Source organism: Bos indicus x Bos taurus, chromosome 13 (genome assembly GCF_003369695.1).
Source record: "Bos indicus x Bos taurus breed Angus x Brahman F1 hybrid chromosome 13, Bos_hybrid_MaternalHap_v2.0, whole genome shotgun sequence".
Taxonomy (NCBI): domain Eukaryota; kingdom Metazoa; phylum Chordata; class Mammalia; order Artiodactyla; family Bovidae; genus Bos; species Bos indicus x Bos taurus.
Window position 1 is genome coordinate 28,016,608 of NC_040088.1, and position 26,692 is coordinate 28,043,299.

Consider the following 26,692-nt stretch of genomic DNA (forward strand, 5'->3'; position numbering starts at 1 on the left):
GGAGGAGTGGGGAAGGGACCCTGTGGAGACCTGGCCTCCAGGCTCCTGGGTGGCAGGAGGGAAAAACCCCTGAGGAAGGTGAGGAGCACTGCAGCTTGAAGTGGGGCAGAGAAGGTGGGGCGTGGACACTACGATGAAGCAGCATTTCCCCCTCCAACTTGGCTCTTGTCTTTCTGCTCACTTCATCATCCTTGGAGACCCCCATTGGGGGTGGGGGCACAGCATCTCCTCCACTGGACTTTTACACTGATTTCCAAGTCAGTTTAACCAAAAAAGCACTGACTCTGAGACTGGGAAGAAGGCTTCCATCTTCCTGTTACGGTTTTGTCTCAGCTCAAAGAATCAGAAGAGAGCAAGGGAAGTGGGGTTGGGGGGTGGCAGCGGAGGTGCTGGTGGAAGAGGCCCACATCCCCAGCCGACCCACCGGCAGCCAGGCCACCAGCACCTTCCACGGCACTTTGTTTCTGGTGCACCAGCTGGCCCTGCCTGGGGGGTTGAGTGTGGAAGACCCCAGCCCGGATGGGGGGAGGAGGAGGAAACAGGTAACCTGAAGACTGACAGCCTCCTGGTAGCCCACCCAGTTCTCAGCGTCTTTCCTGAAAGAAAACTAAGCAGCAGAAAGCAGCCACTTTCTTTGGCATCTTCTGTTTTAAATTCATTTTTAACTGCATGAGTTATCACATGAGTGATCCCTATCGTTGGAAAGTCAAGCCGTGCCACTTGAGTAGCACCAGCCCCACATTCAATCGATTCTCCCCTGGAGTAACCATGTTTCCTGCCTCATGTGTTTACTTCCCTGCACAGTTAAAAACATACATAAGCATGCACAGATTTGTCTTCCATTTTAGAGACATAAGTGATGCTACTGCGCTGCTAGGAGAACTTGCTTTTCTAGCTTCAGGGATCCTTCTGAGGTGTGGAGGCTGAGAAGTACTTACCCAGATCCCAGGATCATGGTTCTTCTAGAAGCATCACCTATTACTTGATGCAAGCCAGAGTTGGGAAAGAGATGGAACTGGGGCTTGCAAACTGGGAAAGCTCTAGATTTTTAAGTTCCTTTCCAAAGTGGTTTAACAAAGTTAACCCTGAACCCCAGGACCCGAGAGAGGACCAACTCCTTCCTGTAGCCATCAGTCCAAGGTTCTGTGGTCTGAGGTGTCAGCCTGTTTCCAGAAGCAGAGTCTGGGCAGGAAACCAGGGCAGGAGGGCTCTGTTCTCTTCAACTCACACCGAGGACCAGCCCTGCTCTCGGGCAGTTCCAGGCCCTCAGCAGGATGAGATGTGCAGAGAGAGGACCCTGAATTCTACGTGGAGGGACCAGTCCCAGATGCCAGTGACCACCTGAGCAATGGCACTTCCCCCCGAGGTGAAACTGAGTCATCCATTTAGACCTGAGGCGCAGGTTCTTGGCTTTCTTACCTGGGGGCTCTGCTCCTGAGGGCCCTGCTCTTCCGCCCACAGCCGGGCCCCACGCAGACCCCCACCCACTCTTTCTCTCTCCCAGTGCAGGGCACCTGTATCTTTTATTAAACTTTCCTCCTGGAGCTCACTCACCCACGGTGGTTCTCAGTAAGCTGGCCCTCCTCTCAGTTCTGCCTTTCCTGGAAAAGCCAACAAACCTTGCACCTCATAAATTTTAACAGCCTTCTCAACTGATGTATTTCATGTCTGAATTGTTTTATCTGCCTCACTTTGATTGTAGGCCCTGAGGGCTGAGACCTCGTCCTGTTTCATCTTTTGTGCAGCTCCGAGCACACTCTTGGCATCCCGCTCGTACAAACACACAAGAAGATAAATATATGCAAACATCTCTAATTGTTTTATTTAGAGCCGTTTGACAGTAGATCAGAGATGTGCGTGTCCCCACACATCTGAGACTGGAACGCGACTTCACCACATGTCTTTATCTGTTCCTTGGGTATTAGTAATTTATAAAGCGTGATTTATTTACTTAGAATTTCTCTTCATAACTTTAAATGTGTGCATACTATAAAGGAAAAATTTAATCTCCAATGTCTGATTAACTTTTGCCAAACAAGCTTCTTAGAATTATCTGTGCTACGTGGAGACTTAAAAATAAGACTCAAATCATTTGTCTTTAAAAACACAAGTCTTTCTCTGCCTCAGCATTAAGTGATGTTAAAACAAAAAGGCTCCATTTGGATTTAAGACAGATGCAAATTAATCAGGAGTGATTTCTTCTTCATCTGAGTTTTTCAGTGTTTGCGGAAGGGAAATAATTAAGCTGGGCTTGTTTTAACCTTTCCATTTAACTTTGTTTCTAATGTATAAATTTTCAGGTTCTTTTTTTTTTTCTGCTGGGAAATTTCTGTTGGTGAATATAAGATGCCTGTAGCTTATATAATTAAACAAATGACATGCAGAAACAGGTGAGTCCACAGGAGAAGCCAAAGCTCTCCTGAGTCTTCCTTTCAAAACGCACTTGTAGAATACCTACTGCGTGCCAAGTAAAGTGCTAAATGATGAGAATTCAGGGGTGAAACAGAAAGACAAGATTCCAGCCTCAGGGACCCCCAGTCTTTCGGGGAGAGGCAATTAAAAGCAGGTAAACCAACACCATAAACAGAAACTGTAATCAGCAGCACCAAGGGGTCCCCCAGTGCTGAGAGTGGTTCTTCCTGAGAAGGGGCAGCCGGGGGGCATCTGAGGTTCCTCCTGCAGGAAGCAGGGCTGGGAGGGAGCCTTGGGCAGGGGAGGAGCAGGTACAAGGGCCCTGGGGTGGGAGAGAACCCGGTGGCCCCACAGACAGAGGCGCTGGAGGATTTTATACCAAGAACCCAAGTAATTGATGAAATGCTGGCTGTGTTCACTCAGCTGCTGTGGGCAGACTCGTGTGAAGGGGTCAGAGGGAGAGAGGTCAGCCCTATGCAAGATTTACAGACAGGGAGTGGCGAGGGGTGATGCGATGGGGCCGGTGTCCAGACCGACCTGGCCGGAATGCTGCCCTGAGCCACGCACCCTGGAGGCAGGTTTAGGTTTGCTTTACATGTGATTCCAGGAGCCATGGTGCCCGCTGGGCAGGAGGGGACCTTCCTCGCAGCCTGCAGGGCCTCAGCACCCCAAGGGCAGGGAGATGCGGTGTCCACCACACCCCAGGAACAGGGTGGCACTCTCCCACCATGTCAGCAACCGTAGATTCAGGCCCACACTGACTCTCTGGCAAAAAAAAAAAAAAAAATTTTATAGAAAATGAATAGTCTCTTTGCACATTATAAGAACAGAGCATTTGGAATCAGTAGATTCTGGAATGCTTCACCTGGAGGGGGTTCAGGCAGGACACAGAGCCTTTCCTCTGCCAGGTTCTGATCATGGGGCAGCCTCCTGGCCTGAGGGGCCTCCGGCTCTGTTGGCCCCAGGTCAGAGGCAGGACGGCAGTCAACACACTGTCCACTGTCCGGATGTCACTGTGGGTGTTGGGCTACGATCCAGATACTTGTGGCTGACGGCTGGAGGTCCCTGCATCTCCAGGCTCCACTCTGAGGAATAAGGCCCAGCCTCGCTCTGTCTGCGATGCTCTGTCTCTGATCAGGTCTGCACGCTCCCATGGGACACGGCAGTGGTCCAGCAGATCATCTGCCAGGGTCTCGAGGACACGGCTCCCCAGGCCTCAAGGCTGCCTCCAGCCTGCACCACCTGCCCTGCGCCACTGGCCCCTTGCTCCGCCTGAGTTCTCTCTGTGCTGCCCATCTGTCTGCCATCCACCTCCCTGCTCTGGTACATAGCTCTGCTAGTGCGTTAACAGTACGTTAACAGTCAGTCGTGTCCCCAGAGAGGTGCCCAGCACACAGGAGCCACTCACTGAAGACCTGGTCACGGTATGAGTGGCCCTGGTGGGTCCTCTGGGATCCTGCTGGTGGTTCCCTGTGAACAGCCCTTGAGCCCTGCACCTCCCCCCCCCGCCGCCCGCCACCACCAGCCTGTGATGAATGTTGAGACAGCCCTACTCTGACTGCAAACTGCAAGGTTGTCAGTACACAAGGGCTACAGAGGTGCCGACTGGCCTGGGGAGGCACCCATGGGAAGCAGCGTTTCCTCTGTGCTCAGAAGGGAGAGGAGGCTTTATTCCATGTCAAGAAACAGCCTGTGGGGAGGATTGGGATGGGACAGGGTGGGGGCACATACGTGAGGTTGCCCATTCCCACAGGCCCTGTGGGTGTCAGCCGGAAGCTGGCTGAGCCCCGGAGAAATGGGCACCTCCCTAGGGCAGGAGGTGGAGTGGGGACAGGGCATGGCGGGAGAGAGGGCTTCACGGGGAGCTGAACCTGAGCCAACCCTTGCCACCCAGGGAGCCTGTCACACAGGATCGGCGAGGACCCCGAGCTGCCAGGACCTGGGGCCAGGACGCGAGAGTGGAGGGTGACAGTCACCTCCTCCTGTCGGCAGCACAATGATGCCATCAGGGAATGTTTTAGCAGGACGATTCTGGCAGCTACGAGACCAAATTCCTGAGACGAACATGTTAAACCCGATCTCCCCTCACTGCTTCTCACACATCCAGACAGCACGGCAGCTCTGACAACGTAGGTGTAGCGGTTCTCTGGAAACGAGGGACCACCCGTCTTTCAAAGTAATGGTCCCGAGGAGGCATGAAGTGTCTGCCGGCAGGCTCTGGCGGGGTTGCCGCTCTCCTGGCACTGTTTCTCGTTGCTGGTTACAGGGTGCTCAGATGCTTATTCGTTTTTTCGTGACTTGCCAGGTCAGATGTCTCTAGCAATATATCCACTTCTCCCAGGTCATCCAGTTTGTTAGCTCATCATTGTTCATGGTATTTTCTTATAATCCCGTGTATTTCTGCTGGCATTGGTGGTAATGCCCTCTCTCTCCTTTCTAATTTTAGTTATTTGAATCTTTTTTCAGTCTACCTAAAGATTCATCACTGCAAAAAAAAAAAAAAGTCTCAAAACATAAAATAAGGCAGTAGGAGCGGGAAAGAGAGACAGAGAGGGAAAAAAACATACAGAAAACAGTAAAAATGGCAATAGTAAGTCCTCCCCTATTGGTAATCACTCTAAGTGTAAATGGATTAAACCCCCCAATTAGAAGACACACAGTGACCGAATGGATCAAAAAAGACAAAATAAAGAAATCCAACAATATGCTGTCTGCAAGAGATTCACTTTAGGCGCTAGGACACCCAGAGGCTGAAGATAATGTATGTTGATTGCCTTCTTATCCCCTTTTGTGTCTATTCTGTTGATGTTTTCTTTGTGGTTACTGTTGAAATTACATAAAACACATTAAAGTTGTAACACTCTCACTTAAACTGATACAAACTTAGCTTCAACCACATATGGAAACTATCCTTTACATGCCTGCAGCCCATTTATCTTACTGTGACACACATTACATCCTTTTATACTGCATGTTCATTCACAAAGATTTATAGTTACTCTCTATGCTTTTTAAAAAAGAAATTCTACACTGTAATTAAAAGTGATTTATACTCCAACATTATGATGCTACAGGCATTTTATTTGTCTATATAGACACCTCCACCAGAAGGTTTGATATTTCATATTATTTTGCGTTGCTGTTGAGCATCTTTTCATTTCAACTTGAAAGTCTCCGTTTAGTGTTTCTTGCAGGGCAGATCTAGTGATGAACTTACTCAACTTTTGTCTATCTGAGAAAGATAATTTACCTTTAAAAAAATGTATTTATTTGACTGTGCCAGGTCTTAGTTGCAACATGCAGGGTCTCTTACTTGCAGCATATGAGAACTCTTAGTTACAGCACATGGGATCCAGTTCCTTGACCAGGGATCAAATCTGGGCCCCCTGCATCAGGAGTGCAGAGTCTTAGCCACTGGACCACCAGGGAAGTCCCTTATGTTTCATTTGTGAAGGCATTTCTGCCAGATGCCGTTTTCTTAGTTAACAGTGTTTTCTTTAGCACTTGCTAGTCTGCAAGGTTTCCACTGAGGATCCACCGATAGCCTTACCAGAGCTCCTTTGTGAAATGCTGCTTTTCTCCTGCTGCTTTTAAGATTCTCTCTCTGTGATTTTTAATAGTTTGGTGTCAGTATAGGTCTCTTTAGATGTAACATAGTTGGAGGTCTGTGTGTGTGTGTTCTCAGCCGTGTCTGACTCTTTTGTGACCCATGGACTGTAGCCCACCAAGCTCCTCTGTCCATGTATTTTCCAGGCAAGAATACTGGAGTGGGCTGCCGTTTCCTCCTTCCTTATCCAGGGATCAAGCCTGCGTCTGCTGCATTGGCAGGCTGATTCTATACCACTGAGCCACCTTCAAGCTTTTCGAATTAATGTATTTGTTTCTCTACTCAGGTTTGGGATATGTTCACTGACTGTGTCTTCAAATAGGCTCTCTGCCACTTTCTCTTCTCTTTCTTAGATTCCCATAATGTCTAAGTATTTCCACTTGATAGTGTCCTGTAAATCCCTTGGGCCCTCTTCACTTTTCCTCATTCTGTTTTCTTCTTGCTCCTCCGACTTGATTATTTTGAATACCCTGTCTTTAAGTTCTCCAGTCTCTCTCCTGCCTGGTCAGGTTCAAGGTTGAACTCCTCTAGTGAATTTCTCGATTCCGTCATTGTGTTCTTCAGCTCCAGAGTTTCTGCTTCTTTCTTCCTCATAGTTCCTCTTTGTTGATACATTATTCTGTTCATGCGTCATTTCCCCAATTTCATTTAGTTGTCTTTCTGATATCATTTACTTCCTTGGCCAAGCTTATGATGGTTATTTGGGATTCTTTATCTGGTAAATCATTTATTTCCATTCCTTTAAAGTTGATTTTTGGAGATATAATTTGTTCTTTTTTCCTTGGGGCATAGTTGCTTTATGATGTTGTATTAGTTTCTGCTGTACAACAAAATGAATCAGCTATATGTATACATACATCCCCACCCTCTTGACCTCCCTCCCACCCACGCCCATCCCACCCCTCTAGGTCACCACAGAGCACTGAGCTGAGCTCCCTGTGCTGTACAGCAGCCTCCCACTAGCTCTCTATTTCACACACACGTCAATCCCAATGTCCCCATTCGCCCTACCACCACCACCCCACCACCCCTGCCATCCATTCCTTACATCTGCATCTCTAATCCTACCCAGCAAAAAGGTTCATCTATATTTCCATGTTTCTTTGCTGGGACTTACACATTTGGAGAAAAAAATGAGCATCTTTCTCAGTCTCTATAATCTGGCTTATAGAGACAGACCTTCACCAATCCACCAGTTAAAGATTCTGGAGACCTCTCAAGACTTTTTCTAGCGATGGTATTCTCTCTGCTGGTCCAGGTAACCTCCTATCTGAGGATCACCTGTTTCTACTCAGGACTTCTCCCTAGTTTCTGTCTGTGGCACTTCAGCCTCTCTGGCGCTGGACTGCCATGGAATTCCTTTTGTTCTCAGTGGCCCCCAACCCAGCTCCCTTCCCTGTCAACATTTAGGTTCAGCCAAGGCAGAAGCTAGTCTCTGCCAGCCCCCTAGAAAGTCAGAGTATTGGCCAATGTTTCACGCTTCTCTTTCCCTCTCAAGGGAGCAGCCAAGAGTTGGGAGTTTTTGAGCAATCATATTCTTCTGTGCTGGGGGCAGGGCTAGGATAAGTAAAAGTCACACTTTTTCCTGTCCATTTTGATGTGGTTCTTCTTGGTTCATCTCAGATGCAGGACTCTCTTAACTGGTTTCTGGATTCTTCTCAAAGTCAATTGATCTATGTATTGTTATTACATGATTGTTCTCGTGAAAGAAGGATTTGGGGCTTCCTACCCTGTCACCTTGCTGATATCACTCTCAGTTTTGAAAACTCTGCTTGAGGGACAAAATTGTCTTCTGATTCACACTCATCCCCATCATCAATGCCAGGGGTCTGCACACTTGTCCTCTCAGGGGGCAGAGTGTAAATACTTTCAGCTTTGCTTCCTGTATTCAGCTACTCAACACTGTAGCCTGAGAAGCACTCATAGACAATATGTAAAAGAACGGACATGGCTGCGTTCCAACCGAACTATTTTCAAAATCAGTTGGTGGTGGGCAGGCTGTAGTTTGCTGACCCCTGATCCTTGTCCAACACAGCTAAGGGATCAAGCCAAAGCCCAGGCTAGGTCCCATCACTGGTCAGCCCCCAGGACTCCAGAGTCCACTTTTTGCTCAAAGCAGAGTAAGGGCTTTGCAGCAACCACCCTTGTCACCACTCACCCTCTTCCTTTAAAAAAAAAAAAAAATTCTTGGCCACACAGCATGTGAGATCTTAGTTCCCTGACCAGGGATTGAACCTGCGCCCCATACTTCGGAAACATGGAGTCCTAATGACTGGACCACTAGGGAAGCCCCCACCCACCCTCTTCCCACTCTTGCCGTCATTCAGTCCCCGTCACCAATGGAGCTGTTACCTAGGCACTTGCACTGTTGCTCCCTGTTCCCACTGCCCAGAATGCCCCTTGTCCTTATATCCACCTGCTTCACAGCTCCACAGCTTTTGTATGACTCTCCCAGACCTGCTTAGGCTGCCACAACAAGATACTGCCATCTGGGTGGCTTAAACACAGAAATGTATTGTCTCATAGTTCTGGAGATTGGATGTCCAAGATCAAGGCTTGGTCTTCCCAGGCCTCTCTCCTTGGCTGGTAGATGGCCGTCTTCCCCCTATGTTCTCACATCCATCAGCTCTCTTCTGTGTGTTTAATTCAGTCACTCAATCATGTCAGACTCTTTGCGACCTCATGGACTATAGCATGTCAGGCTTCCCTGTCCATCACCAACTCCCAGAGCTTGCTCAAACTCACGTCCATCAAGCCAGTGATGCCATCTCATCCTCTGTCGTCCCCTTCTCCTGCTTTCAATCTTTCCCAGCATCAGGGTCTTTTCCAGTGAGTCAGTTCTTTGCATCAGGTCTTCAGCTTCATTATCAGTCCTTCTGTGTGTATGTCATAATCTTCTCCAAGGACACCAGTCATATTGGATTAGGGCCAACCCATACGACTTCCTTTAACCTTAATCACCTCTCTAAAGACCGTGTCTGCAGATGCAGTCACATCCTGTGGTGCTTGGGGGATTCAGGCTTCAGTTATGCATGTGAAGGACATAGCTCACCCCACACACTCCCTCTGAGGTCTGCCCTGACCACCCTGTCTGGTCAGCAGCCTGTCTCCTTGCCTCAGTGCTCTGAATTTCCTTATCCTGCTCTCTTCCCACTTAGCACCACCCCTGCCTACATCCAGCAGGATCTACCAGCACTTCTACAGTGTTTTGTTCTCTGGGCTTTTTTATATTCTGAAAAATTATTCAAGACCCAAAGCATTTTTGTGCATACAGGTGAAATTTTTCCATACTTACCACAGTAAACATTGGAACTGAAATATTTGAAACTAGTTGTTGATGAATTCATTTAAAAATAAGAAAAATAAACCCATTACATTGCTAACATAACACATTTTATGAAAAGTAACCATATTTTACAAAAACAAAACCAAATTAGTGACAAGAGCAGCAGTGTTTTACATTTTTGTAAAACTCTTTTAATGTCTGGAAAAAGACTGCTATATCTGCTTTTGCATTCCCTATGTGATGTGTTGTTTGGGTTGAAAAATATATGAAAAAATTTAGCCTCACTCAGATTTGTGGAGTGTATTTTAATCATCTTTTCAGATAATACTGGATACTCTTCTTTGATATTATACCAAAGGTTGATGTGTTAGCTTCCCAAAGGTTAGTTGCAACGTGGGAAGCTGAGACTGTCTCATTGAACTTCTCATACTCTATTAAATTAAAATCCATGGACCTGTCTTGTGTTTAGAATGAGTCTCTAACCGATGAGTAATTTTATAACATCATGGATTAGTCTTTTGAAATTGTTGTTTTTCTGCATTATGTGTAGCTTCAGTCATACCATATTTTAAAAATCACATTTGTTAATACCGCCAAGAGTCTCATCTGAAAAGTCTTTCATTGTTGGGACACTTTCAATCTCACAATAACAGACACAAATTTTCTGAAATCTAATTTTCGCCGGAAAAAAAGCTCTAATTTTATCACTGGCAACAAATGTTGTCAGTTGTTTTCCTCAAAGTGACAGACTCACTTTGTTCATCTTCAGGCAAATGTCTGCCAAACACGGGACATGACAAACTATGGCTTGCCTGTCGGTTGTTCTTTTAAAAAGTAATCATTTTCCATGAAAAAAAAGTGGCTAGTTCAGCTGGCAACTCAAACAGTCACACAAGCGCTTCACCTCAAGACAAACGCTTCCCTTTGGTGTTTATCTGAGCTTTCCTTTCATCACACTGAATAATAAAAAGAAATATATTAAGGTTTAATACAATTAATTCTGCTTCTGCCTCAACAAAGACATTCTTTAATGAAACAATGTTTTTCCCACAGGAAGGCTTGGTGATGAAACGCATGATGACTTCATGACCCTGGTTTTTGCCGAGGCACTCACCATTTTACCATTGTATTATGATAAAATTTATATACCAAAAAATTCAATCTTTCAAAATGTAAAATTCAGAATCTTCAGTATATTCACAGAGCTGTGCCACCATCACCATTAATATAATTTTAGAACCTTTTCATCACCCCAAAATAAACTCCATACACATTAGCAGTTGCTCCCCATTCCCCTCCTAACCTCCCACTCACTGCACACACACTCACACACACTCACACATACACAGACACACACACACCCTAGACAACCAACCACCAATGTACATTCTATTTATATACACTTACCTATTCTAAGTGTTTTATGCAAATAGGATCATATAAGATGGGGGTTTTGTGACTGGTTTCTTTCAATAGCATGCTGTTTTCAAGGTTCATGGATTTTGAAGTTTTATCAGTGCTTCCTTCTTTTTTATTGATGAATAGGTTTTCATAATATGATATCATAAACAACAATGGCCCCCCAAAGAGGTCTACTCCTGACTTGGGAACCTGTGACTGTATCACTGCATATGGCGCAAGACGCTTTGCAGGTTGATTCAATTAAGGACCTTGAGGGGCTTCCCTGGCAGTACAGTGGTTGAGAATCCACACTTCCATTTCTGGGGGTGAGGGTTCAGTCCCTGGTCGGGGTGCTGGGACCCACATGCTGCATGGCACAGCCACAAAAAAACAAACCAGAAAAGGACCTTGAGATAAGGAAATTACCCTGGATCATCCAGGTGGGTGCAGTGTTATCACAAGGGCTCTTATACAAGAAGGAGCCACAGGTCAGCATCAAAGAAAGAGAAGTGGCAGTGGAAACAGAACTTGGGGTGATGTGCGGCCAGGAGCTGAGGAACGAAGCTGCCTCTAGATGCTAGAAAAGGCAGGGAAACGGGCTGTGTCCTTGACCTCTAGAAAGAACACAGCTCTGTGATCTTTTTCAAATTTCAGCCTACAAAACTGTAATGAATTTGTGTGGTCTGAAGCCATTGAATTAGTAGTCACTTGTTAGAGCAGCTGCAGAAAAGTAATGCATGTGGATCTATCACATTCTGTTTATTCGTTCTTCCTCGATAGACACTTGGATCACTGCCACCTCTGGGCTCTTAAGAATAAACTATTAGAAATATTTGTGTACACATTTTTGTGTGGACATATGTTTTCAATTCTTTGGCATATACACCTAGGAGTGAAATTGCTGGGTCCTATGTTGAACGTTTTGAAGAACTGCCAAGTTATTATTTTGCAAAGCAACTACATCATTTTCAGCCCATCACCAATGTATTAGGGTTCTAATGCATCCACATATTCATCAACACTTGTTGTCTTCTGGGTTTTGTTTAAATTATTATTACGTCCATTCCTATTCATAGTAGATGTGAAGTGGTAGCTTACTGTGGAAAGGCTGAGGGCCAAAGAATAGATGCTTTCAAACTGTGATTCTGGAGAAGACTCTTGAGAGTCTCTTGGACTGCGAGGAGATCAATCGTAAAGGAAATCATTCTTGAATATTCTTTGGAAGGACTGATGCTGAAGCTGAAGCTCCAATAGTTTGGCCACCTGATGTGAAGAGCTGACTCACTGGAAAAGACCCTGATGTTTGGAAAGACTGAGGGCAAGAGGAGAAGGGGGTGACAGAGGACGAGATGGTTGGATGGCATCACCAACTCAATGGGCATGAATTTGAGCAGATTCTGGGAGATAGTGGAAGACACAAGAGCCTGGCATGCTGCAGTCCATGGGGTCGCAAAGAGCTGGACATGACTTAGTGACTGAACAACAATAACAAACAGCTCATTGTGATTGTGATTTGCTTTGGTTCTGATGGGTCCACAATAATGATATTGCTCATCTTTTCATTCACTTATCTGCCATTTGGGTCTCTGGAGAAATATCTATTCAAATCTTTTGCCCATTTTTAATTGGGTTATCCATCTTTTTGCTATTGAGCTGTAAGAGTTCTTTATGCCTTCTGGGTACAAGTTCATTATTAGATATGTCATCTGCACATATTTCCTCCCCAGATGCTCAGGTCTCTGATCTATGAGTGGTGCATGGGGGAAGGGAGCCCCAGACCTCTCAGCCATGCTGGCCTGGAACGGCCATTCCACACCACAGAGCTTGGGGGAGGTTTGAGAAATGCCAGAGCCCTACTCCTCCCAGGGAGAACCCGCTGCCCTAAGCAGGGAACTGGAAGGAGGAGCCCTGTCTTCCTGGCCACACTCACGTGGAGTAGGCTTTTCCTCTGGCCGACCTGGAGGGGTGGGGTTAAGGTTAGGGAGCAGGCGGGCTCAAAGACTCAGACTCACACTGTTCCTACTGTGATTTAGGACCTTTGCCTGGATGAGTCTTTCTCCACTTGCTCTATGCTCTTAGGACAATTTCCAAAGATGCTGAGTGATTGTTTATTAAATACTTTTACCAGTTACATTTGTTTCTCTGGGGAAGGAGTCTGTGGGGTCCTCACACCTCCATTCCAGAACTCTCTAGGTTCAACATCTTATTATCATCATAAAATCACTGGACATAGCAGAGCCCCTGAAAGGGTGTTGAGGAAGCTGTGAAATCACAGGAAACAGTGTGCCCTGTGGAGCAGAAGCATTGCAGGGACTTGCATCGTTTGCTGATGTCTCTCAAGCACACAGCAGACCTGCCTGCCTGCTCACTCAGTCATGTCTGATTCTGTGCGACCCCATGGACTGTAGCCCGCCAGGCTCCTCTGTCCATGGGATTCTCCAGGCAAGAATACTGGAATGGGTTGCCATTTCCTCCTCTAGGGGATCTTCCCTACCAAGGGATGGAACCTGTGTGTGCTGCATTGACAGGTGGGTTCTTTACTGCTCAGCTGCCAGGGAAGCCCCCATGACAAACATTCTGTATTTACTGAAGGAAGGAGCCAAATGTCCAGGTGCAGGCTCAAAGGTGGGAAGAACGGCTGGGGTGGGGGTGGGGTGGAGGTCATCTGCAGCCCTGGGAGGAGCCAGACCCCATGGGCACCTGAGAAGGGACTGAACACGGGGTCATCTGCTGTGAGATTTGTTTTAATCTATCTCAGTAACTGCCCCGTTGCTGCTCCAGCAGGAAAGAGCCCTCCTCTGTGTATTGACTCACCTCCTCCTGCAGCAAGAGTTTCCAGAATGGTCGGTTCCCTGAACTGTAAATGGCTCAGGGAACAGCCCACTGTAGCTCAATGAGCCCCTGAGCCCCTCCCAGCCCTGAGCACCTGCTGCACTGGCGCTCTGGGCCCCAAGGACAGAACACACCCTGGACTGTGCTTGTGTTTGCTTCCTACATCCTGCATGGCACCAAGAAGCCTCATAGAATGCTCTTGAATTGATAAAATTCAGCAGGAAGAGTAATGTGCTGCTTTAGGAAAGGACCTCAACACTGATGCCAGGTGTTAAACACAGCCTGTGTCAGCTGAGCCCTGGGCCCCAGGGCCGGCCACGTGGGCACAGTTCCTTTTCAAGACCAATAAATAGGATAGAGTTAATAGCTAGTATCCATTATTTCACTAAATCTTCACTGTGGATCCATCCATCCATTCACCCAATATTTACTGAGTACCTGCTTTGTGTCTGCATTGGCCACTCACTGGGGACATAAAGCATGACCTGCAATTTGGGGACTGTCGTTAGGCCTGAGTTGCGTAATAGGAAATAGGTAAAGGGAGGTCAGTAATGGTTTGAATCAGCTCCCTGTGACCTCCTGGTCCTCTCCTTCACAATTAGCATTCAGGGATTCTAAAAGCATTCAGGGATTAGTCAACCCCCCTGCCAGCGTCCACTGTGTCCACCGACCCAGCCTACCTCTCAGGCTCTGCACACAGGAAGGACTGGGTGCCAGGCGGCCTCTCAGCCCCATCCCGAGTGTCCAGTCTCATCAGAGAACCACAGGAAGTTCTACAGGCAGACTCCCTCACCAGAGTGTGCAGGCAGGCACCTTTCTGAGGCCTCATGAGCTGTCTGCGTGAACTCTGGAGGCCATTCCCCACAGAGAAGCCCAAGAAGGGAGGAGGGGGCTTGTGAGGACCCTGTTGAGTCATGGGAACCCCGTTCCGCCTCGATGTCCCATAGAACAAACAAGAAGCACACAGGAGTTAACCGTTCTTTCTTTAAGGAAAATGTTTTTGTTGATTCAAGAGCATTCTATGAGGCTTCTTGGCACCATGCAGGATGGAGGAAGCATCATTCAGATTCCAGAGCTGTCCCTTCTGTCTAAGCCGTGTGGTGCATTGTACACCATAGACCTGTTCCATGTGGATTAATTCTCTGGGCTGCTTTTCAGGAGCATGTTGGTGGAAAAGATTGAACTGTTGGGGACCAGGCTCTGCCTCTGACTCAAGGAGACGACTGTGGGCTGGGTTGATGGCAACGTTTTCCATAACGGCTTCCCATAAACCCTCCTGGTATAATGTCTCCCCATAAAAATTCAATCTCTTGGCTCAGGGCAAGGAGAGGCCACTCATTCCCCTCCAGAATGTGTGAGCCTGCAGGGGGAGGGGGTGGTCCTCTGGGACTATGCGGGCTCTCTGTTATAGCGACAGCCTGGAACAAACACATCTCTCAGCGAGAGGGCAAGTTTGCCTGAATTGAGCTGAGAAATCTCCAAGGACCAGAGCAGCATTAAGCACTGGGGGTAAAGTAACTCTGATCACAACCTCTAAAATCTTCTCCCTCCCTGCCAGCAACTTCCCACCACCGTAAAACAAAGGAATTCAAAGTGTTTATGTTGACAAGCAAAAGAGCCTTCTTACAGGCGGTCCTGGTGGGTTATCTTTAGGATTTTCCAAGGCCAAGGCGCATTCTTGGCTTGCTGAAGGGGAGGGGTCCTGATCCAGTAGCTCTAGGGACACTGGCCACACATGAAGGTTGACAGCTCATTGCCACAGGAAGTGGAAGTCCCAGTGGCTTGAGGGGATGCAGCCAGGTGCTTCTCAAGGGAAGCCCAGTCTTCCCAGTCATCCCAGTGCCCCAAGTGTCCATAGGAAACACTAACTGGAGGAGCAGAGGCATCAAGTGTGCTGTTTGCAATAAAACCTGTAGCTGCCATTTAGTTAAAGTTGTTTATCATTTAATTTGAAAACATTAAAGTCATAACCCCTTCTTGGGTCATGAGCCCCAGCTCTGGTCTGGGTCTGGGGACACAGTGGTGAGATCAACAGATGACAGACTGATGTCCCAGGAACGCTCAAGTTTAGTAATAGTGATGACGCATGATGTTACTGACCAGGGGTGGTTAAGTCCCCAGTGGGGCCACCTGGGCTTCCCCTGCTTCCTCCGTGTTCTCCCACCCCCAGCTGCCATGTGTCTGTTTCTGAGGTATTTGTATCCTTGATCTTGTTGCCAGATGAGTAGAGCTGTACTGTGACCCCTGCCCCTTTAACAGAGCAATGTTTCCAAATGCATACAGTGAAATTTGTTGGATCACAAAGGCAAGCAATTGTATTGAAATGTGGTTATCAAAATATGAAAAGCAAGTCTGTGACATAGAAGTGTATATTTTTATTAACCTGCTAAATAAGAGTATCCAGCGTTGGCCCTAACACATTCTGAAATTTCCCAGTGGTGCTGACCATCCGCAGTCCCTCAGGCCACCACAGCTGCAGCTCAAGGTACAAACCTGGGACAACATGCAGGGCGCGCTGCTCACAGGCACGAAGGAGGGGAGCGCCAGCCAGGGGTGGGGTGGGGGCTAGCTTGTGCTCCACATTCATGGATTCCCTGAGCTCCAGGCACAGCACATAGGGCCAGAACCCCTGGCCTGGAAGGCCCTTCCATCTGCTCTGCCCACATCTCCGTCCACTCCTCTCCTTCTGCTGGCCTTGTGTGTACATGCTCAGTCACTTCAGTTGTGTCATCTCTTTGCAACCCCATGGACTGTAGCCCACCAGGCTCCTCTGTCCATGGGATTCTCCAGGCAAGAATACTGGAGTGGGTTGCCATTTCTTTCTCCAGGGGATCTTCCCAACACAGGAATGGAACCCACGTCTCCTGCATTGGCAGGCAAGTTCTTTACCACTGAGCCACCGCGGAAGCCTTCTGCTATCGTTACTCCCAGCATCTTCTCAAGCCCTGGCAGCTTCTGGCCTCACTGTGTGGATCTTCTGCAGCCCCAGGCCCTACTTCCCCTACTAATGCCTGGATTTGTTCTCCCCTGTGCATGGCCATCTGGTCCTGCGGGGCGGGGGGGTGTCCAGGCAAGTGGAGCCAACAGTGGACATGAATGGGGTGAGTGTGAGGGCAGGAAGGGCTCTCATGGGACAGAGATGAGGGCTACAGAGTAAGTTTTAAGTGGACAAACTGACCTGAGGCTCAGCCCCAACCTGGCAGGGCAGGCATGCAACAACGAGTGGTGATGGGATTGGGCGGGGGTGGCGTGGATGCTGTGACCCCAATTTGAGGACATGCTGGAAGGCACTTCCAACCACATTTTCCCTCCAAGAGGGCAGGCTCCTGTGAAGCAAGCCCTGAGCTAATGGCAGAGGCAGCAATGGATAAGCACCTGGAACCTGCTGTGTCCCTCCTTGATCACCTGCCACAGCCACACCTCCTTCCCTGCATCAGCTGGACCTCCCATCCCTCTTCCTCCTGCTGACACTCTCTCCCATTTCTGCTAAAGCTGAGCCCCACATCCTTGTGCCTCGCATGACACTGTGCTCAGGAGTCCCAGCCACAGGACAGAACATCAGCCTTTCCAGAGAACCACTGTCGGAGCTGAGCTGAAGTGACAGGCATTCACTCGGGTTTAATGACGGAAGGAGTGAGGCTTTACTGTAATTTAGCAATGCTCTCTGGTTAAGCGGATGGCCTGCCTATCAAGAGATGTTTCTCAAGACCAGCTGGCTCCCAGAATTCTGCTACGAATATGGGGTAGGGGTGAGGGTCGGGGACATGTAAGAGTGCAGCTGAGGTGCAGGATATACAGTATTGGAAGGGTGGGGCCGTGGCCAGGTGAGGGGGGCGAGTTGCATGAAACCACAAAGGTTATGTTGCATCATTTAATTTTTGGCCAAAACAACATGAAAGAGGAGGGCAGTGAGATCGACCATCAGTTCCTGGATTCATTGCTTTCTGAATGCCAGCACGTGGCACTACCTGGCGCAGGGAGGATGGGACCTACTCTGCAGCCGTGCTGTCTTCAAGCGGCACATACGCATGTGGTAATTGAGGACACAGACTTCAGTGCCCGGCAGGGTTCCTCCACTTCTCTGCCACAAGGCCTTGGGCTGTGCCTCAGTTTTCCCATCTCTGTGGTGGGAACCCTGATGGTGCCCGCATCACCAGGCTGCTCTGAGAATCTAACAGAGTAAGCACTCAGCCAGAGACTTCTGTGTTAGTTACTTTAATATAACCTCAAGGACAATTTTTACCCTAGTCACCTTTTGGTGAACTCCTACTCATCCTTCAACATCCTGCTCATTTGTCCTTCCTTGAGGCAGCTCCCCTGACTTCCACTCCTCTCCTGCTCCAAGTTCCTGCACACTCCTGACCTGTGACCTGACATCTGTCTTGCCCTCCCGACACCCAGGGCACAGTAGGTACTCTGTTCAGACTCTGGACAACCCTCGGTGGCTGGTTCAGATGTCACTGCCTCCCTGTGCCTGCCTAGGTGCCACCTCACCACCTCTGCCCACATCCAGCCACACCGTCTGGAACAGGGGTGGAAGCAGAGGTTGGACCTCCTTGGAGCCTCTCTCTGGCAGGGGATCCTGTCTCCCAGCCCCTTCCTGGCCCCTCAGGGCAGAGTTCCCAGTGTGCAACATGCTGGGGACACTAGTGAGACATACCGGAAGAGGTGGCATTCGAGCTGCATCAGGAAAGCTTCAGAGGAGTTTCCCAGATACAGAAGTAAAACTTCCGATTCCTGTAATCGTTTTTGAGGGTTACTAAGACAGACAAGACAAGCAAAGCCTTTGGTACAATAGTACACTTCAGGGATGTTGGTATATGCACGTGGGTGTGCAGCACACGCACTCACCCACATGTGAGCACACACGCACTCACAGCGACTTCTCCGCATCCCAGCAGAGACCGCAGTGTTCACACAGTCCACACTGATGTCACTGCTCTCTTTCCAATTAACTCTTGTGTCGGGAGCCAAAAACACATGTCTTTAAGCCCCGGAGGGAGACTCCTGAGACAGTGACTGTCTGACAGTGAGGCTGAGAACTTGCGTGGAAGAGGTGGTGCAAATGTAATTGCGGCGTCGCCCTGCGGCCCTGTGCCACTAATGAGCCTTCCTGGACAGTGAGGCTGGTCCCCGGTGAGGCCCAGTCCTGGCAGGCAGCTCCAATAACTGCAGGTGAGCACAGGACGCAGAATGGGAGGCATCTGGCAGTGTAAGGAAACGTTTCTCTGGCCTCGACCTGAATGTGCTCCTGGGCAGGAGGCCAACCTGCCGACGAGCTGGGAGGACTGCTCCTGGCTCATCCAGGAGTCCAGGCGCCCCATGGTGAGGGACATGGAGGGGGGTGGTGGGGGGAGCCCTCCTTCTGTTTGGCATTTATTCTTCCTGACACTCCCACACACAAACACACATACGTTGAGAGCATGTCCGCCCTCCCCACACACACACATGTGGATCTTTCATTTTCATTTTTTGAGCAAGGTGTTTAACAAATGGCTGCTCCCAACCCAGTGGCTCATGGTAATGGCCTAATTACAGAGCTCTCGGTGGACATTGCTATAGGCATCACTTCGGGAGAAAGGGAACTAAGCTGGGATGCCCGTGTAATTGGGGGAGATGGCGGGAGGGGCTGGCCTGAAAACATAGGTCTCATGGCCCACATGGTCAGGGCTGGACTCGGGCTTCCTGCATCCTAGCACAATTCCAGGGTGTCTGCTGTGAACACATGGAAGGCGGGGGCACTCCCCATGCCTGTGTTCACTTCTGCATGAAATGGGGAAGACCAGCCCATGAGGTCAGGCGATGGGCCTGGAAGTGACGTGTCCTAGAAAGTAAAGGAAATGAACCTCAGATCTGACTCAAGTTAAGTGGCTCTGGTGGCCTTATTTGGAGAGGCTGGTGGGGAAGGGCATGAGGCTCATATGCCACCATGTCCAGCTTGGCCTCAAGGTCCCTGCTGTGATACCTTGTTGAGGGCGGGAGGGGGATGCTGGGGTGTCCAGAAGAGATTTTTCTCACTGGCCTTCAGGAAACTGGTCCAGAGGCCTGACAGGCAGCTTGAGGCAGGACAGAGAAGGGACAGAGCATGGGGCTGGCCATGGCCAGTGGCGGTAATTTGTCCATTTCCTGGTCTGTTAACCTTTACAATCTTGTTTTAACACCATTGCTGTTTTAATTTGCCTTCGCCACTCTGCCCCGAAACACAGAGGCTCAGCTGAATATACAGACATGACAGAAAGCAAACAACACCCGGCTGAGGGCCGTGGGCTTTCAGTGGACACATCCACGGAGGTGGAATTGCCCCTGACCCAGGAGGCACTGGCCAAGATGTTTCCCTTTTTAACATTTGTCTGCTTTCTTCCTTTTGTAAAAGTGCTCAGTAATATCACAATCTTCTGGAAAGCAAAAAGACTTTAAAAATTGGAAAAGCTTTTTGATTCCATTTAAGAAGAAATAAAGTCCTGTTTCAAAAACACATTTGGTGACCCACACTCTTTATGATTTTCTCATGAATTATTTTCCTCACCATCTCTTTAAAAATGGGCATAAAACCTAAACAACATGGTCGTGCAGAAATGGGGGAGATGACATACAGTATGGTTGGCAGCCATGAAATCTGCGTTGATGTAATAAGATTCAGTAAAATGTGTGTGACTTTTTGGGTTTCTCAGGTGGCTCAGCTAGTAAAGAATCTGCCTGCAATGCAGGAGACCTGGGTTCGATCGCTGGGTTGTGAAGATCCTCTGGAGAAGAGAAAGGCTACCCTCTCCAGCATTCTGGCCTGGAGAATTCCATGGACTGCATAGTCTATGGGGTCTCAAAGAGTCAGACACAACTGAGCAACTTTCACACGCGTACACATGGTAGGTGTCACTAGTGATAAAGAACCCACTTTCCAATGCAGGAGATTTACAGACATGAGTTTGATCCCTGGGTCCAGAAGGTCTGCTGGAGCTCAGTCCCTAGGTTGGCAAGATTCCCTGGAGCAGGGCATGGCAACCCACTCCAGTATTCTTGCCTGGAGAATCCCATCAACAGAGGATCCCAGCAAGCTACAGTCCCTAGGGTCTCAAAGAGTCGGATACAACTGAGGCAACTTAGCTCACTCACTCATGTGATTTTTTGAAGTTTTCTGCAGGGGACTCATGAAAGCCTCTGTGGGAGCCAGAGTTGGGGTGGGACTAGCAGCCTGGATCCTCTCTGGGAGAGAGTCCTCCTTACCTGGGCTAGGGCCCTTGAGAGCCTTCTAAATCCTGGCTGAGTTTTCATCTGGGCCACTCAAGGTGCCTCAGGGAGGCTTTCATTAGGAATAAGAAAGGGTTTTCATTGGTGGGTGCCTGGTGCTATGCATTTGTCCCATGGCCGGTTTGGAGCACTGGCCCTGGTCCAAGTCTGACCTGCTGGGTCGGCCTCCCTCCCGACAGGACCACTCAGTATACGCCTGCTCCATCCGGCTTCCCTCCTGCTTTTCCACATTCCAAGAACTCTCCCCTTGTTAGGTTTCAAGCAGTACTGGTGTAAAAATGAGCCTTCTCCCTGCAAGTCTGTCCCTCTCCACCTCTGAGTGGCTGCTGTGTCCTGGGCTGGAAGAGAGGGATCCAGCCTTCTTTGTGCAGCCCTCTGTAACAGACACCTGGTCCAGCACACACAACTTGGAGAAGAGTAGATTTATTTTTAAGCCACACCAACTGGCAGGGAGATGTCTTGATCATGTCTAGAAAGTGCTAACAATAAATTTACCCAATGGCTCCAGTCAAATGGGAAGTTGCAGCTGTCATTTTGAGAACAAAGAATATCAATGGGTCCACTAACAGTCCTCCCTGCCAACAGGCTGGCCCACTGTTTGTCCAAATGGAGCAGCCCCAAATGCCAGCGGGTGGTTGCCAGCGCAGACCGCTGCACCCAGGAGTCGTCAGCACCCTGGACAGAGCTCCCCAGCCTGCAGCCAAGGGTCTCAGTCTCTGGGACTCCTGGCTGGACTGTCACTGTCCCCTCAGCCTGTGGAGCTGTGGCCTGACTCTGGAGCATTGTAGTTTCTCACGTAGTTTTGCTCTGTGATGTAGGAGTGTTTGACACGACCCATTGCAGCTTTCCTCACCTCCTCTTATTTTATTCGGCTTCCCTGCGGGCTCAGTGGTGAAGAATCTGCCTGTAATGCAGAAGACCCGGGTCCAATCCCTGGGTCAGGAAGATCCCCTGGAGAAGGAAATGACAACCATCTCCAGTATTCTTGCCTGGAGAATCCCATGGACAGAGGAGCCTGGCAGGCTACAGTCCATAGGGTCACAAAGAGTCAGACACGACTGAGCGACGAACACTTACTTTATTCAAGTGGTGAATCCTGCAGACCTGCATGCAGGACACTCGCTCTTGAGTCACTGGACGAACCACCTGCACTGCATCAACCTCACTCTGTGATTGGCCCTCGTGGCCAGCAGGACACCGGCATCACTGCTGAGGGTCCCTGAGGGCATTTCCCCATGAAGCCATCATGCGTTCATCCAGGTGGGGACAAGCAGGACCTCAGGTCAGAGAGTAGATGTTCATGACCCGTGCAGGGCCAGGCCTGAATGCCAGGGTCAGAGGCCACCACTGCCGCATTGGCTCTGCAGCAGCTGCCTCAAGACCCGTCCAGCAGAGCCAGCTGTGCAACCCCATGCCTAAGCACAACACTGGACATTGAGAGCCATGCCCAGTTCCTCCAGCTTTTGCTAAATCCCATGCTACTTTCCCCTCTCGGGCTTCAGAGCTCCATGGACTCCTCAAACGTCAAGTGTCCAAGGCATGCAGTTATGGTTTTGAAATTAGTCCAGTCAAGCCTTTATAGGGAGAATGTCTCTTTTTGTCTTATTACTTTGACACCAAACACATATGAGTGTTCTAAAGGTTCTTGTTGCCTTCACTAGTACCTACTGACATGACTGCTGCAAAGACTTGGTTTTGCCTGCTTTGGAATCACCTCTAGGGTTTTCTCCACTGAGGAGCCTTTGTCTGGTGCTTGTATGGGGCCTTGTACAGGCTCCTGACCTGGGAGATAGAAGGCTGCCTCCACCTGGCACCTTGCTCTCTGTTTGGTTTATTTCTTATGTACTTTTTGGCAGTGCCTTCCAAGTTGAAGCTGGAGAAGGCAACGGCACCCCACTCCGGTACTCTTGCCTGGAAAATCCCATGGGTGGAGGAGCCTGGTAGGCTGCAGTCCCTGGGGTCACTAAGAGTCGGACACGACTGAGCAACTTCACTTTCACTTTTCAGTTTCATGTACTGGAGAAGGAAATGGCAACCCACTCCAGTGTTCTTACCTGGAGAATCCCAGGGATGGGGGAGCCTGGTGGGCTGCCATCTATGGGGTCACACAGAGTCGGACACGACTGAAGCGACTTAGCAGCTCCAAGTTGAAGCAGATGTGAAAAGAAGAGTTTGGTGATGGCCCTCCTCTGAGGAGATCTATTTTAATGCAGCAGTAGAGGTGGGGCAGGAACTGAAGGGGAAAAGACAGAGAGGAAGACCTCAAGTTCTTATACCTGATACATAGAAGTTTTGTCCTGTAGAAACCAGATGTGGAACAAGCACAGCAGGGGCCACCGTCGAGTACCTCTTGTGTTCTTGAATCCAGTGGGCACTGGGGGCCTCTTTCTGCTTCAATGAGCATTTCTGTGATTCACATCTTCTCACATACTTAGTTCCCATTTGACTTACACCCCGTCTGTGAATTCTCTACTTGCATCCTTTGTGATTTTTTTTAAATTTTATTTTATTTTTAAACTTTAAAAATTGTGTTAGTTTTGCCAAATATCAAAATGAATCTGCCACAGGTATACATGTGTTCCCCATCCTGAACCCTCCTCCCTCCCCATACCATCCCTCTGGGTCGTCCCAGTGCAGTAGCCCCAAGCATCCAGTATCGTGCATCGAACCTGGACTGGCAACTCGTTTCATACATGATATTATACATGTTTCAATGCCATTCTCCCAAATCTTCCCACCCTCTCCCTCTGCAACAGAGTCCATAAGACTGTTCTATACATCAGTGTCTCTTTTGCTGTCTCGTACACAGGGTTATTGTTAGCATCTTTCTAAATTCCATATATATGCGTTAGTATACTGTGTTGGTGTTTTTCTTTCTGGCTTACTTCACTCTGTATAATAGGCTCCAGTTTCATCCACCTCATTAGAACTGATTCAAATGTATTCTTTTTAATGGCTGAGTAAAACTCCATTGTGCATATGTACCACAGCTTTCTTATCCATTCATCTGCTGATGGACATCTAGGTTGCTTCCATGTCCTGGCTTTGTGATTTTAAGAATTTAGTTGATCCTGTCTTTTCCATGTGGTTTTGCAAAGGTTTCTTAGGTAGCATTCACATTATTGATTTTACAAGGTGGAATGTCTCCAACTGGCTATACATAGAATAATTTTGTCAATTGTGGATGTTACTGAAGGGAAGTCCTTCATTCTGTTGTCATGTTTAGACTCTTGGGTCTTATTTAAAGACTCTCTCCTCATTCCCAAGTCACAAACAGCCCCCTCCATCTTCGATCATTGATGGTATGGTTTTGTGTGTTGCACAGAGCTCTGTGACCCTTGAGGACTTGGCTTTTGCATTTGGTGTAAGGAAGGGGTCACACACAGACTTCTGTCTCCAGGCTCTCCTTTCTCTTGTCTGGTGCTTGACCATTTCTTCTTCCACCTCATCTTTTCTACAGAAAACTCAGCGTTTAGAAGCCTCTACCGCTCCCTCTGTTTGTGTGTGAAGCAGAAAATGACATGGGACCAGCCCTCCACATCTCTCAGAGGGCTAGCAAAGGTGTGATCAGAGGTCCTGCTTGCCCAGGGAGATGGGTTTTTGAGCTCATGCTTCTCATACACCCACTTAGAGAAGGTTCATCTGTTCTCCCCTCCAAGTGCTCCCTCTCAAAAAATACAGGGTTTTCCTTCTCTCTCCCCACCCCTCACTTTCTGTCTCCGTTTCACTGTCCCAGCCTCATTACCAGAGCCCCCAGTCTTCACCCCAGTGCTTCCAAAAGCAAACACACCTTCAGAGGGGTTTAGAAATCAGAGCCAGCTTAGAGAGAGAGACAGCTGCCCTCCAGGCAAAGAGAACCCAAGGCTGCAACTCGAGTATCCAGAACAGCTCCTCTTGAAGTGCAGGGACCCCCGCCTGCGTCACAGACACGACCAGACAGTCAACGATCAGCTGCAGAACAAGTGCAAGGTGGCAGCGTCCCCACTCCTTGAATTCCCCTGGAAACACGCCAGCATCTGGGTGAACATGCATCTCCTTTCATCGTCTCCACACTGGTGTTAGTAAGAGTCACTTGTAAACTGTCCACCTCTGAGCAGAATCCGGGATGCAACACTAGAAAAACTGGATAAAAGGCTTCAGAAGAAAAGTGACTCTAGTGACCTGGATGCCTAAACCACTAGGGAAATAATTAACTCCAGGAGATGAAAAGGAGAGGAGCAGCCCAGCTGGGAGGTCCAGCCAAGCGTGGCCCCACCCCTCCTGTCAGCATCTTGGGCTTCCTTGTGGACAGGTGTGTGTGGCCAGCCTGCTCCCAGGGCCCAGGATGCACAGTCTATGGGCTCTTTGCAGCTTGTTTCCAACACCCTTGAAAGCTCAAATCAGGGACAGGGCAGTGGGAGAGGGGCGCCTGTTTGTTTCCCCATGGCAGTTGCTGGTGCTTGATTTTCCAGATGTGCTGCAGTTTAAACGTGTACATGTTTTGGGGTCCCTGTGAGCACTGAGCCCGTGAGTCTCTGATACAGCTGTCTCATCCTATAGAGGCAGGATCTGCCGGGAGGTGGGGATGGCCGAGAGAAGGTGAGCAGTGGAATAAGAAATACATTTGAGGACTTCCCAGGTGGTTCATAAGACTCCGCATTCCCAGTGCAGGGGGCCTGGGTTCAATCCCTGATCAGAGAACTAGATCCCACATGCCACAAGTGAAGAACTCACTGACACCCAGCACAGCCAAATAATTAAGTAAATAAAAATAAATGTTGTTTTTTTTTTTTTAAAGAAATACATTTGGTCTTTATCCCCAGTTCCTGGCACAGGGCCCCTGGAAGTCTTGGAACCTCCTGAGTGGTGGGAGTAACTTTAGATCCTCATAAGGACCGTTCTCCATCCCCCCAAGTTTACACTAGTGACGAGACTTAGTGCTGGTCCCTGGAGAGCCTCAAAGGGGCTGCTCACCAGAGAGAACAAGTGCTCAGAGGGTTTGCACTTTCAGCCCCACCCAACCACCAACCTCCAAGAGGGGAGGGGGTGGGGCTGGGGGTTGAACTCTATTAAAGACTCTGGGACCCTGAGATCCTGAGGGCTTCCCGGCTGTGCAGGAAGGATGGGGAGCCCAGAAACAGCGTGGAAGTTCTGCCTCCACCCATTCCCTTGCCCTGTGCATTTCCTCCATGTGACTGAGCCTGAGATGTGTCCTTTATAATAAGCCAGCAAATAGATAATAGGTGACGTTCTAGCAAATTACTGAACCTGAGAAGCGGGTCATGGGAACCCCCAGTTGATCAGAAGCAAGGCAACCTAGGACTTATGACTGTGTCTAAAGTAGGGATGGTCTCGTGGGACTGAGCTCTGAACCTGTGCGGTCCGTGTTCTCTGTTGGTAACTAGTGTCCAATGGAACTGAGTGGTTGTATATCAGTTCTGTTGCCCGAGAACTGGTTGATGCCAAAGAAAATACCCCAGAGGGTGTGAGCAAAAAGCTACGGAAAAATTAAACCCTCTTGTTTGTGGAGGTGAGCGGAGCGAGTGCCAGGTTCTCATGTTGTGAGGGGGCGCTGTTCTCGCAGACCCCAGGGATGGGCCACCTACCCAAACCCCACCTGGGGCACTGTCCCTCCCCGCCCTTTCTCAAGTGAGAACTCCTACTGCTGGGCGCTGTCTAATGACCAATTCAGTAAGAAAACGCTGACTTCTGCCTGCCCAGAGTGTGCAAGAGCCAATGGGCACCCACCTCTTGCTGGAAGAAGCCCTTCCACAGTGCTGGAATTCCATGCTCTGGAAATGGATCCACATATTTTGTGTGTTTTCATAAGTGAGCAACTTCCCACAATGGAAAACATTTATGATCAGTTAAACCTCAAAGTGCTCAAGTGCAGCTGATGTACGAACTTTTAAGTTTCCAGTATTAATATT

The 26,692-nt window shown here is 48.8% G+C and overlaps 1 protein-coding gene across 2 annotated transcripts in view; it reads left to right on the plus strand.

Annotated features, from left to right (window-relative positions):
- Positions 1 to 26,692, plus strand: part of CDH4 (cadherin 4) — a 478,624-nt gene that overhangs the window by 245,494 nt on the left and 206,438 nt on the right. The gene's annotated exons all lie outside the window — the stretch shown is intronic.